The 13,321-nt window shown below is 39.5% G+C and overlaps 1 protein-coding gene across 2 annotated transcripts in view; it reads right to left on the minus strand.

Annotated features, from left to right (window-relative positions):
* The window catches only part of Fam210a (family with sequence similarity 210 member A), a 33,492-nt gene extending 20,193 nt beyond the window's left edge, over window positions 1-13,299 (minus strand). Inside the window, exon 1 of one of the 2 annotated variants that reach the window (XM_046462719.2) lies at window positions 13,150-13,299. The gene's annotated coding sequence lies outside the window, so the exon portion shown is untranslated. The remainder of the gene's footprint in view (window positions 1-13,149) is intronic. The other variant, XM_046462720.2, reaches the window with a different exon arrangement.
* Between the last annotated feature and the right edge of the window lie 22 nt (window positions 13,300-13,321).

The raw sequence follows: 13,321 nt of genomic DNA on the forward strand, positions 1-13,321 counted from the left end.
AGTGATATGGATGGCTTCAATTTAATTTCTCTTATATAATCCATCTCCTTCAATCTGTTCTGCTTTTAAGGCTTTCTAGTATCAGAATTGAGCCATATAAACAAGGTAGGTTGAGGACTACTGTTAAATCCTTAATCTTCAGAAAAAGGTCAAATTATGCCCCCTAGTGAATTTCTATGGAATTTCACTAAATTCATTGATAACTTGGCAACCTTAGATATGTCAACTTTTAAAACATTGATCATTTTTCCCAAATTACTGGTTAAAAATACTCATTTACAAGATGTTTACATCTTTATCTCTTTTCAGAGAATCAAAGTTCCTACATCAAGCCATGGTGGTCTGTGATGGGACCAGAATCCACAGGGTCTTACCTCCGCCCTCTTCCTTCCCCCTCTGGCAGGTGGAAATAAGAATGGAGGCTTTGCCATCTGGAAGACCTGAGCTCTAACCCTTGCTTTGTTTTTTTCCTCACCCTTAAAGTGAAGTTAATGTCACTTTTATCATTTTATTTTTTATTTATGATGATTAAATGAATAAAGCATAAAAGTGTCTAGCACTTACAATAACAATTTTATTTTTAGCTTCCCTTCTTCATCTTCTCATCTACTGACCTGGTCAATGAAGCCCATATTTTTCCTCAATCCAGTCTTTTGCACTAATCTACATGGGGACCCCATGCGAGTCCTAGAGTAAAGGAAAAGACTCTTTCCCCCTCTTTGCTTTCACACCCAACACAGAACACCTCTGTAACCAAAAGTACACACACTTTTCCTCACACACCAAGCATACCTCCAGAGGCCACTGACGGGTGTTCCTAGTTCAATTCTGACACTACCTACCTCAAGCTAGTCAGGCCTCACAGGCTAAAGGCCGAGTCCTGCGAAAGTACTCCTCACTTTGGAGCAAATCACAGGTAGTGATTTGCTGACAGGCCAGCTATAAATTTTTTTTTTCACCCTCTTGGAGGCACCTCCATGTGTTCAGCAACCCAGAATTTCATCAGGGATCCTGCTGAAAACATTTTAAAGAGCTTAACTCCAGGCCAGCTCTCTTGCAGGGATGAAAATTCCAGCTCTCAAATCCTGTACTTGCTCAGCTTTTCTAAAGAGCAGCTCCTTCCACAGGGGCCCCACACAGTCACTTCATCAGCATGAACACAGGTGTTCAGGGATTCATTATGAATACAAAAGACATTCCCACTCCTACCAATCACATTGTGACTGCTGTTTTATGTCAAATTCAGTCTGCGGCTTGGAAAATGTAAAGGCATGCATTTACTCCAAAGGTTTAGGGGCTTCATAACAGAAACCAGGCACAAAATCCAAATATATTTCATATGACACTAGTCCTAGATTCTCCAGTGGTCAGTTCACTCTCTGGTCATGTACTTGACCTTGCATCATTTGACATTGCTTTGCAAATGAAATCATGAAAACAACGCATGGGAAGAACTTAACAAGGATTCGGCGAATAAAAAATTAGATGAGATGATTTCCCTCAACCCTTTAAAAGTGAATCAAGTTGTTACTGACCATATTTTCTTCATACATTTCCACTATTATGCTCTGTTCTATTCTTTCAACTGCCCTCATCACTGGCTTCTTCCCTTTAATGTGAGGACTGGGCCTCAAAAAATAGGCTGTTCTGTGGTTATGGGCCCAATCTCTCTCCTTCCTTTATCAGCCAAGGGTCTTAAGACAGCTTCCTCTGTTCCACTTATACTGCTTTCCCACTGAACTGTTCATATTAAGGCCATGCACGAGCCACACAGTTACCCATAATTATACCTGCTTCCAGTCTGTTCAAGTGCTCACAAGACTCTCATTTCTGACTCAAGTTCCCTTTTGATCTTTTTAGCACAGCTTCTTTCCCAGTCTCATCCATAGGCTTATTTTTCTACTAAATATAAAAGGGGCTCTCTCCTTACTCTACACAACTGACTGGGCAATGGCCTTCACGACCACTAAGTGCTAGGCCACCAATGCACATTTCCTTTCCAGACATGTTTCTGACTCCCAGCATCCGTGTATCAGACTAGACAAGGACTTCAAAGTAGTACCGTAGAGAGGCAAATTAGAGAAGAATGCACAAGAATGAAGAGGAACAGTCAAGATAAGAATGGAAAAAAAAAATGACAGATATTCAAGAGATCTTATGTTGCCAAAAATGAAATTAGAAAAATGTAAATAAAAATAATACCCGTGAAAAATACCTGAGATAACAAAAGCAACAGGTTCAATATGTTTTAAAGCAAAATAAAATGTGTTGCGTGAGAAAGTTTCAATTACATAAAAACTGCATCCTATTAGCATACAGTCAGGAATAAACAGCTAACCCTCACAGACATAACAGTTATGCTGAACTCAGACTTGAATGCCTTACTACGAATCGGAAAACAACACAACAACAGGATGATAACTCAAGAATCTGAAAAGTGTGTGACCTAAGAATCATAAAAGAATTTGGAGAGAGTGGCAAGATGGCCAGGTAGAGGTGCCTAGCACTTCTTTCCTCCTTCAAAATGAACCAGAACAACAAATAAACAGGTGCATTTCAGGTTTAGAGATATGGAATCTAGCAAGACATCACACAGAGACACAGAGACATCACACAGGCATAGACAATGGTATCAATTTTAAAAAGTCAATGAGATTCAAGAAAATACAGAATGACTATTTCAAAAAATTAGTAAAATAATTCATACGATGAAAGGGAAATTTATAAAGTAAATTTGTAAAATAAAGATCATGACAAAGAATCAAATAAAAATCTTAGCGGTGAAGAACTTAGTAAGTCAAAGAAAAATATAGTTGGAAGCTTCAACAACGATGAGATAAAACAGAAGGAATCATATCTGAATATGAAGATAGAACTTACAGAAATATCCCAGATCAAAACAAACAAACAAAAAAACAAAAGAAAAGAAAGAAAGAATAGTCTAACTCATATCATATACCTTTTCTGATCACAATGGAATAAAACTAGGAATCAACCAGAAAAATAACTTTAGAAATTATACAAATACACAGATACTAGACAACATACTTTTGAACACACCATGGGTCACTGAAGAAATTAAAAATTTCTTAAAACAAATGAAAATAGAAATACAACACACCAAAATCTATGGGATACACTAAAAGCAGGAGTAAGAGGAAATTTTATAGCATTATGTGCCTACATTAACAAAACAAAACAACAGAAGGATTTAAAATAAATGATTCAGTATTCTCAAGGACCTAGCAAAGAACAAACTAGGACCAAATTTAATAGAAGTAAAGAATCATCATCAAAGATCAGAGCAGAAAAAGTCAAAACAAAGATTTGTTAAACAAATAAAAAAAGAGAAGATGCAAATAAACAAAATCAGAGATAAAAAGAAAAAGACATCGATACCACAAGAAAACAAAGGACCAGTAGGGGCTATTCCGAACAACGATATGCCCAAACTAGAAAACCCAGCAGAAATGGGTAAACTTCTGGACATATAACCTACCAAAACTGAACAATGCAGACATAGAAAACTTAAACAGACAACGAGTAATGAGATTAAATCAGCAATAAAAGAACTCTGAAAAAAAGAGAAGCCCAGAATCAGATGGCTTCACTGCTAAACTCTACCAAATTAAAGTTTTAAAGGAAGGACAAACATCATTTGTTCTTACTATTCCAAAAAACTAAAAGGGAGGGGAAACTCTTCTAAACTCAGTTTGCAAGATTAGCAAATTGATATTAAAATCAGACAAAGTCACAACAAAAAAAGAAATCAATAGAGCAAATATCCCTGATGATCACAGATACCAACATTCTTAAAAAAAAAAAAAATAGCAAGTCAAAAACATTACACACCTTGATCCAGAGGACTAGCCACAGGGATGCAAGGATGGCCAACATTTGCAGATCCATAGAGTAATACAACATATCAAAATAATGAAGGGTAAAAATAATAAGATCATTTCAACAGAGCAGGGAAAGCATCTGATCAAATCCAACATCCCTCCATAATAAAAACCATAAAGAAATTAAGTATAGAAGGATCATACCTTAGGCTGGGATGCTGCTCAGTGGTAGAGCATGTGCAAGGTCCTGGGGTTCTAGTCCCAGCACAAAAAAATGAAAAAAAGAAAAATCCTACTTCAACATAACATACTGAATATGCATTTCCTCTAAGGAAACAAGAAATGGATGTTCAATCTCACTGCTCTTATTTAATTTGCTGGACGTTTTAACCAGAACAATCAGGTAAGAGAAAAAAAATTAAAGTATACAAATAGAAAAAAAAAATCTCTACAGATATGATTCTATATATAGGAAAACTTCATCAAAAGACTAAATAGAACTGATAAATGTAGCAAAGCTGCAGGTTACAAAGTCAATATACAAAAAATCAGTGGCATTTAATTGTATTTGCAGATTAAACCCAGTGCCTTGTGCTAACTGGATAAGGAAAGGTCTACAATTGAAGTACATCCCCAGCCCTTTTTGAAGTTTTGAGACTCTGAGTTAGGGTCTCATTACATTGCTGAGGCTGGCATCAACTTGCCCCTGCCTCAGCTTCTCAAGTAGCTGGGAGTACAGGCCTGTGCTACCACACCCAGCAATCCAATAGCATTTTAATGTAAAAATAACAAATTTGCTGAGAAAGAAATGAAAACAATCCCATTTATGCGGGCTACAAACACATAAAAAATTACATGGAAATAAATTTAGCCAAGAAAATGAAGAAACTATAATTAAAATAATAAGATACCAATGAAAGAAATTGAAGATACACAAAAAATGAAAAGACCTGCCATGTTCATGAATAGCCACAGGTGGCTATTCAATACCTAGAATGTGACTAATGTGACTAAAGCACAAATTTTCTATTTTATTTTTTAAAATTTCCTTAAATTACAATAGCCACAGACAGCTAGAGAGACTTCCACACAGTGTTAACTGAACTGCTTGGTTAATCTCTATAATGGGTAGTAAGTATTCGTTGCCTACTAAGTATCCCTACCTCTCTCTCCAGAAGCTCCATTTTACTCAGGCAGCTAAGCTCCTCCCCCAGCTCCAGTGCTGGTTCGGATTAAAAGTCCAAGCTCATAGTATTGCTCTGGTGACTTCTATTGGTTCAGGAATAGGCACATGACCTAGGGCAGTCTAAAGACCTTGGAGGGTACCTATGTTCTATGGTGTGGAGACCTGATTCTCTTTCTCTTCACAGCTGGGGATGAACAGGGAAATAAGTGGATTCTGCGGCTTCCAGTAGCCACTCTATAACCTTGAAGAGAGTGAGGTGCTGAACTACACAGAGTCTGCTCCCCTTTAAATTCCTTGTTCCTGTGAGTTTACTGCTGGAGCCAACTCCAGTCCAGCTTCAGTTACTTGCAGCTTTCAGATGAAGCCAGGTGGGTAGACAGCTATCATCCTGTACTCTCGAGGCTCTCCAGAACACATCAAATTGCCTTTTCTCACACTGTACCAGCAAACCTGACTGTATGAAGTCTTTCATACATGAACTGTCAAAGGATCATCTGAAACTTGAAATCAGTGCTAACCACAACCATGTTTTGAACTTCACCACACTTGTCTATATTTTCTGTAGAATTCTTTCAGTTTGAATGCACTTTGCACTTCACAATGCTGGTCAACTGTGTGACAGATACACTGCCAAGAAAAAGAAAATAGAAAACAACTAGAAATCTACCATGCCAACTTTGCCTAAAAGATAAGGTACAGTGAGGTAAGATGAAGATATGTTTTGTGCTACAAAGAACAAAAACCATGTTCCAGTGAGCCATTTGGTAATACAAAGGTTAATCAACCTGCATGAAAATTGGAAGGGCCGAAGGCATAATATCAAGTTAAAAAAGTGTAACATGAGCTGGGTACAGTGACACACATCTGTAATCCCAGAGATTTGAGAGGCTGAGGCAGGAGGATTTCAAGTTCAAAGCCAGCCTCAGCAACTTAGTGAGGCCTTAAGCAACTTAACAAGACTCACAGAAAAAGAGCTGGGGATATGGTTCAGTGGTTAAGCACCCCTGGGTTCAATTCCTGGTACCCAAAATAAATAAATAAATAAATAAATTGTAATAAGTTCATGAAATAGACAAGTAGAAGACGGTGAGACAATTCTTTAAAGTAGGAATGGGGCTTTGTAGAAGCTCCAAGCTATGAAAGCTGCTGTAGCTTTATAATTCATTATAAGAGTTATTTTGAAAAGGAACCATAATTGGAATTTCCATTTTTTTCCCCCCAAATACCCTGGCTTCTCAGTTTCATGACCTCTTCTCCTGCCCTTCAATGACCTCACCCTATACCTCACCTTAGCCACCCTACTCCAATTTATACATTTACCATGTCACTGTCAATACTATACCCACCGAGATCTCCTTCTTCTTAACTACCACCTCTTACATTTCTACCTATTTCTTCTGATCCTAACTTCACCCCTCCTGGGCCCTTCCATCTATTAATCCCACCATCATTTCACCACTTCAGGCTCTCTTCATGACTTCCTTTTCCTCTTTACCCAGCTTAGACCCAATGTTTCTACTAGTGAATTATTATACTAATAAGTAATGGTTTTCTTAGTGCACTATTACTATTATTAGCTGCTATGACAAAATATCATAGACTGGGTGTCTTTAAAAACAGACATTTATTTCTCACAGTTCTGGAGGCTAAAAGTTCAAAACCAAGATGCTGGCAAATTAGGTTCCCAGTGATGGTCCTCTTCTGTGTATGCAGAGAGCCACTGTCTGGCTGTGTCCTCACAGGGCAGAAGGAGGAGGCAGAGAGAGTATGTCCACTTTCCTTAATAAAGACACTAATCCCATCACAGGGTCTCACCCTTATGACCTCATCTAAACCTAATTACCCTTGAAAGCCCTACTTCCTAACACCAACATTCCATTCATAACAAACTTTATCATTTACAATTACTTTCTGTACACACCCCAACTTCCCTCTGCTCTCTGCCTTTAGCACAGTAGTTAAGCTAAATCTGCTTCTGTCAAAACCATCTGCTATATGAAACATGAAAACATGCATGAAAATGCAAGAATTTACTTGATAAAGAAAATCAGGTCTATGTACATTAAACCAAAAAAGTGCATATGAGAAACTACTTTTATTTTACAATAAGTGAACCACAATAGAATCTGTTTCATGCTATAGAAAAGGAAATAGTAACTTCTTTTTTGGATTAACTGGTTATGCCAGTATTTACTTGTATAAAGCATATCTCAGAAAATGTGATTTAATCCTCAGAGTCCCAGAAGTCATGTTGTAATAAAAAGCTCTTATATTCTGAGTTCAATTTTAAAACATATTATTAAAAAATTTTGTATTTGACATAGATCTGCTTTGTTTTATGAGGTATGCCACACAAATATATATTGTAAAATCTTATGCCTGACAGATATTTGGCAAACACTGCACCACAAGCTCATCACTGTTTATCTAATTTTTCTTCTTTTAACAAATGACCCCAATTACCATGCAGCCTACTTAGGAGCTCAAACTATTAAAAGAACTTTGGATTTCAAATGGTAAAGAAGAGCCACTACGACCCACATTTATGTTAAAAACCAATGACACCAAATACATATCATATTTTATCCAATTTATCTCATCTAATAAGTTACAAAGGCAATTTAGAAATATAGGAAACCTTGAATGCATAAGGCTGTCTTCAAAACAACTTTTGTAACCGGACTCATCTTGCCACTGGCGTCTGCAGGCTCTGAACTAACCACCACCCACTCCCAACCCCTCTTACTTTCTGCTGCCCTTTCTCTCAGTCATTCTTCAGCCATTGCTATGCATGTTCAAGGCCCAGCTACCCTTTCTATCCAAGGAAGCTGTGGACCACTGCAACCACCACTAATTACCAGAGGAAATAAACTCAGGGCCTAAAAGTACATAAAAAATGCCTCTGAGACTTTTCACTATTCAAATTGTTGCCCTGGTTTACATGAATTCATAAAATCACTGTTTTTTCATCTGTATCAAGACAAAAAATTTTATAGTCACATTCAAAGACACAGACCAGTGACCTTATATGGCACCTCAGCAGTGGTTTAAGTTGGGAAAAGAGAAACTAGAAACTGATAGTTCTGTGCTAAGCTCTCTACATTCATTCATTCTGTGTAAAGATTCCATGAGGAAATTAAGAGATGTGACTACTTAGTCCAGGACCCCATGCCTACCAAGTTGAATCAGGAGCTGAAAACATGCTACCCGCCTGTGCTCTTGACCCCCGAAAGGCACTATTCATTTTTCTAGTTAGGGTGCATGATAAGTTGGTGGCCCATGGTTAAGCGTCCAGTTTCTATTAAGCCCAGTCAGTAGCAAGCCAAAAGCTGTTTCTCAACTTTTATAGAGGATGGCAAAGTTTTGTTACAAAATTTTAAGGATCTATGTACTGGTTCACCTATAGTAACCTGCCAAAGGCTCAAACCAGCATTTCAACCTGCCACCAATGCTTCCAGCACAGTGGCATCTGTGGGACCACAAGGTCCCAGTGTGGCAGAGCAGCCTGCAAAGCAGCCTGAACCTATTGCAGAACACTCTTGTTTTGAGCCCACTCAAAACTAGTAGCTTCTTGGGTCACTCTATAAATGGGCTGGAGAAACACAACCAAATGAGTAAGTTATCACTTCTAAAATCCAAAGAGGCCCTGTAGATCTTACTGCTGTTTTTCTTCTGTAGATAGGGACATGCTCTATATCAATGGACCACTAGAAATTTCACTGAGGTGGAAGCTCCTGAATTTAAGGGTTTATTTCCTGCCATTTGACATGTACGTGTTTTACCAGCAAGTTCTGTGTATGCAGAGTGGGGATTTTTTTGTCTGGTATATTTGTTACTTCTTGCTCACCAGGTCCAATCAGTCTCATGGCATATAATGTGCCAGTGTGATGCCTTGTGGAAGGGAAAGCTGGCCAGGGTCTGCATTAGTTTGCTGGAGATGCCATAACAGAGGTCATAAGCTAAGTGGCTTAAACTTATGTTGTAACAACTGGAATTTATTATCTCCAGTTCTGAAGGTCAGAAGTCCAAGGTCAAGGAGTCCTCAGGGTTGGTTCCCTCTAGGGGCTGTAAGGAAGAATCTGTTTTGCGCTCTCTCCCCTTGCTTCTGATTATTTGCTGGCAATCTTTGGCATTCCTTGGCTGGCAGAAATATCACTCCAATTTCTGTCTTCATTTTTTACAAGGCAATTCCCCTGTGTACTTGTTTGTGCCCAAATTTCCCTTTTATAAATACACCAGTTGCACTGGATTAAGGCCCACACTACTCCAGTATGATGACCTCATTTTAACTAATTACATCTGTAACAATGCTATTCCCAAATAAAGTCACATTCTGAAACACTGAGGGCTCAGACTTCAATATATGAATCTTTAAGGGACACAATTCAACCAGTAACAAGGTCCTTGTGGTCTAAATTACAACAGAGCTGGAAAGTTGATATGCCCTGAGGTAGGGCAGCGAAAGTGAATTTCTGGCTTTACTAGATAAAAACAAACTGCCTTTGGTGGTCTTTAATAACAGATACTAAGAGCATTTGGCAGATCAATACCTGCATGCCAGTTACTAGGACGTAAGTTAATTTGGTCAAGCAATGAAATGACATCTGGAACAGCAGTTGTAATTGGTCACCACCCATTAAACTTATGTAATTCATTGCTATTTTCCAAGTTCAATCTGTTTTTTTGTGTAGACCAAATAGGTGAACTGAATCAATATGGCAGAAATGACATCTGCTGCCTTCAAGTACGCTAGTCTCTGCAATCCTTTGGGGAAAGGTAGCCTGATCCAAATTATGCTCCTTCCATCATTATCCCATGCCCTTGACATCTATTTCCGAACATATTCCCATGCACATTTTAGGAAAATAGCACATCTCATGAATCGCACTCTTCAGCTCATTCTTCAGGACCTGCTGGACTTAATTCTAATTATAGTTCTAGAAGCAAAGGGGTGGTAGGGGTAGGCACTGAGGAGAACAAGCAGTGTCTTAGCAAAGCAACTACCCCAAGGGAGGTCATCACGGGTTCTTCAGGTCAAACAGGATTACCTTGTTAAGCAGAGGTGGAAGGACTGAGAAAAAGACTGAGCAGAATTTAGGGTCTTAATATCCTAGTTTCATCAGGATTTTCTCTTATGTCCCATTCAAATTGTGGGGACCCCACTCCTTTCCAATCAATGCCATTTTAACAGCATACAACCCATGAAGTTGAAAATTCAATTTGCATTCTATTCAGCCACTTTGGGTTTGGATTTTAGCAATCTCAGCTCTGTAGCTACTGGAGAGAGAGGTTTCTTTAGGGCAGGCATGTTCAGGTCATTTATATGAGCTAGGAAAATAAAATCCTGAGCTTGTCCTTTTCTTCCCCTATTTTATCCAGTACAGTTAGGAACAACCAGCTAATCTTATTATACTCATTAATTTGATAAAAACATCCTAAGATATCAAATATATGATCAATCAGACTCTTGCCTTCCATAATCTATTCGAATAAGAGTACCAGTGGAGATTCTGCATATTTCTTTAGCCATAAAATGTCACACAATATTGTGTCCTCCTGACCATTGGAAATATTCACTAGATTCTTGGAATATAATGACAGTAGAGAATCAATTTCAGAAACCACAGAACAAGTTCAGAAACATCCTCAAGATTTTCTAGCACCTCTCAGTATCAACTAGAATCAGGCTTTTCCAGAAATATAAATAAAAAGAAAAACATACAGATGTAGATGCAAAAATTAAGTATCAATAACTATATCTTGATAGATTTAACAAGATTGAGGGCAATCACCTTAAATTCAACAGTTACCTACATCTTCAAAATACTATCACAGCAACACCTAGATAAGTATTTCATTAAATAGCCGAGCTAGACTGACATCAAATTAATCAATACATATAGTAAACTTACAGATTTCTCAACCAAATATTACTTTCCACTGTAAAAAAGAAAAAAAAAAAACTTTAAACAAGAATATTTTACCTGCTCCAAAAGGATGGTAAAATTTCAGTATGAACAATATATTAAACAAAAGACGAGGAACACTCCTTGCTCTATACCATCTGGTGAAACAAATCTGTCATAAACAACTTTCTTTCCTGCCTCCACAGAACACCACCATTCTTAGGAAGCTCTAACACTATATCTTCATTCTAAAAGCAGTTTTTTTGTTTTCAATATATTATCTTCAACTCTACAACAGAAATCACACATTAAAATTGTATCTCTGAGAAAAGTGCTCTCACTTTGTTATAAATGTCTTGAAGTAAATTCCATGTGAAGATTCATTTATTCAATAAGCATCTACTTTGTGCCAGGTACTGTTCAAGGAACCTGAGTTAATCACTGAACAAAATAATGATCCCTGTCTTGGCAGAGCTCATATTCTAGCAAGACAACATCCTTATCCAGCTATTTTTCTCTCTGATCATAGTAACCAAAGTGTTAAGTATCGGAAGCATTCCTCTGAAAATTCATTTGCCATATATGGCCTTTGAGCAGGCACTATTTCATTAGTGGTAGAGATTCTAGTGTCTGCAGCTTGAGTCCACTACTCACAGGTGCATGACTTGGCAAAGTTACTTCATCCTCATCTATAATACAAAGATAATCATAACTCTACTGGATTGCAGAAGAACTGAATGAGCACAAATGTGCAAAGTGCTTAGTTTGGCACACAGAGGTTATTAAAGCATTATCTATTACTTTCATTCAATTTCCAGAGAACCAGAGATTAGGTTACTCAGGCAATAATAGGGGAAAATAACACCAATGGTAACTTGTAAAACATTTTTATCTGGCCTATTTACTCTCTTTCACCATTAAGAATTCTTTCTCTCTTTTCAATTGGTTTTACATCGTATCTAGTTAAGTTTTACAAAAGCGAAAAAATGTGATCTTTACATATCCCATGGTATAGTGTCAACTGATCCTGAAGTCTGCATATATTAAGAGACTTTTAATCTAATGAGAAAAAAAATTTTAAGGTCAAAATTAGATTCACTTTCTCAAAACTTATAACAGCAATTATTTCAAGAAACCAAAATCAAAACATTAGAATGAGCAAATGCCCACTTCTAATGTTTGAATAGGTAAAAAGCACTCTTAATCTCTAGGACCTATACCTATGAGGTTGCCAATATTCATGAACTCAAAGGCTAATTCTTAATCCAGCTATTTACACATAATAAAAAAAAATACAAGGACAGACCTCCAAAATTGATAGCTCTTCCGTATTTATTAAAAATGGGTCTCTTTCTTGGTTCAAAGTTTACAAAGGGTCAACAGGCTACCTGGGAAGGGCTAACACCCACAATTTATCAATGATCAGCCTGGGAGGCACATGCTGGGAATATAGCTCTCTCCAAAGCCCAGTCTATTAATTAATATCACTGTACCAAAAACAATAAGATAGCCTGGTAAAACACATATCCATGACCGCTTTTATAGGGATCAATTTTGGTAAAGCCTAATCCTAGATGGATTCTAAATCCACTCTTTACCCACTTTAGGCGGGAGGTGTGGCTCAGCAATGGTAATACGAACACGCATCAACAACTCTGTCCATTCACAGGCACAGTTCCGAACCCAATCTCGGGGCGAATGCCCAGAATCAGGGCTTCAGTATAGTAGGCGCCTCCCGACTCCCCAGTGGAAATCCAGGGTGATGGTTGGTCAAAGACCGCGCGTCGCCTCCTCCCGCCACCAGCCCAAGCCAAAGTCCAGCCGATCCAGAACAGAGCGCAAGGGGTTCCTCCAGTACCTATGGGCCGCCTTAGAACCTGACAGCGGAGCGGGGCCTGAGCGGAGGAAGGTCCCAAGTACCGCGGGACGAGACGACCTGGTCGTCCCTAAGCAGAGGACGCTGCACGGCGGACGCCCCGGGCCGCCCTCCCACCCGCTCCCGAGAAGGTAACAGCAGAGGGCCCGGGTTCCGAAGCGGGCTGGAAAGGGTGCACCGCCGCCAGGCAGAGGTGACCCCTCGGAGCGGGACGGCGGGCGCGGACCACCCCGCCCAGCCCGCGGAGAGGCGCGCGCCAGCCAGCTGCCGGGTCCGTGCCCGCGCTGAAGGTGCCCTCCGGGGCCTCCTGCGGTCCCACGGGGCTGGGGCCCAGGCTACCTCACGACCGCTCCCGCCGCACAGCCCGACCACAGCTCCTCGGAGACCGCGGGGGTCCTCGGCCGAGCCACCTGACGCGGGTCGGGCCGGCGTACCCGCGGGGATCCGGCGGACACTAGGCCCCACGCCCCCGGCCGCCAGCCGCGCCCACCACCAATGCGCTCGGCCTCCC

The sequence above is a fragment of the Marmota monax genome, unplaced genomic scaffold (assembly GCF_021218885.2).
Source record: "Marmota monax isolate L192 unplaced genomic scaffold, Marmota_monax_Labrador192_F-V1.1 WCK01_AAM20220418_F8-fsc00180, whole genome shotgun sequence".
In the NCBI taxonomy this organism is placed as follows: Eukaryota; Metazoa; Chordata; class Mammalia; order Rodentia; family Sciuridae; genus Marmota; species Marmota monax.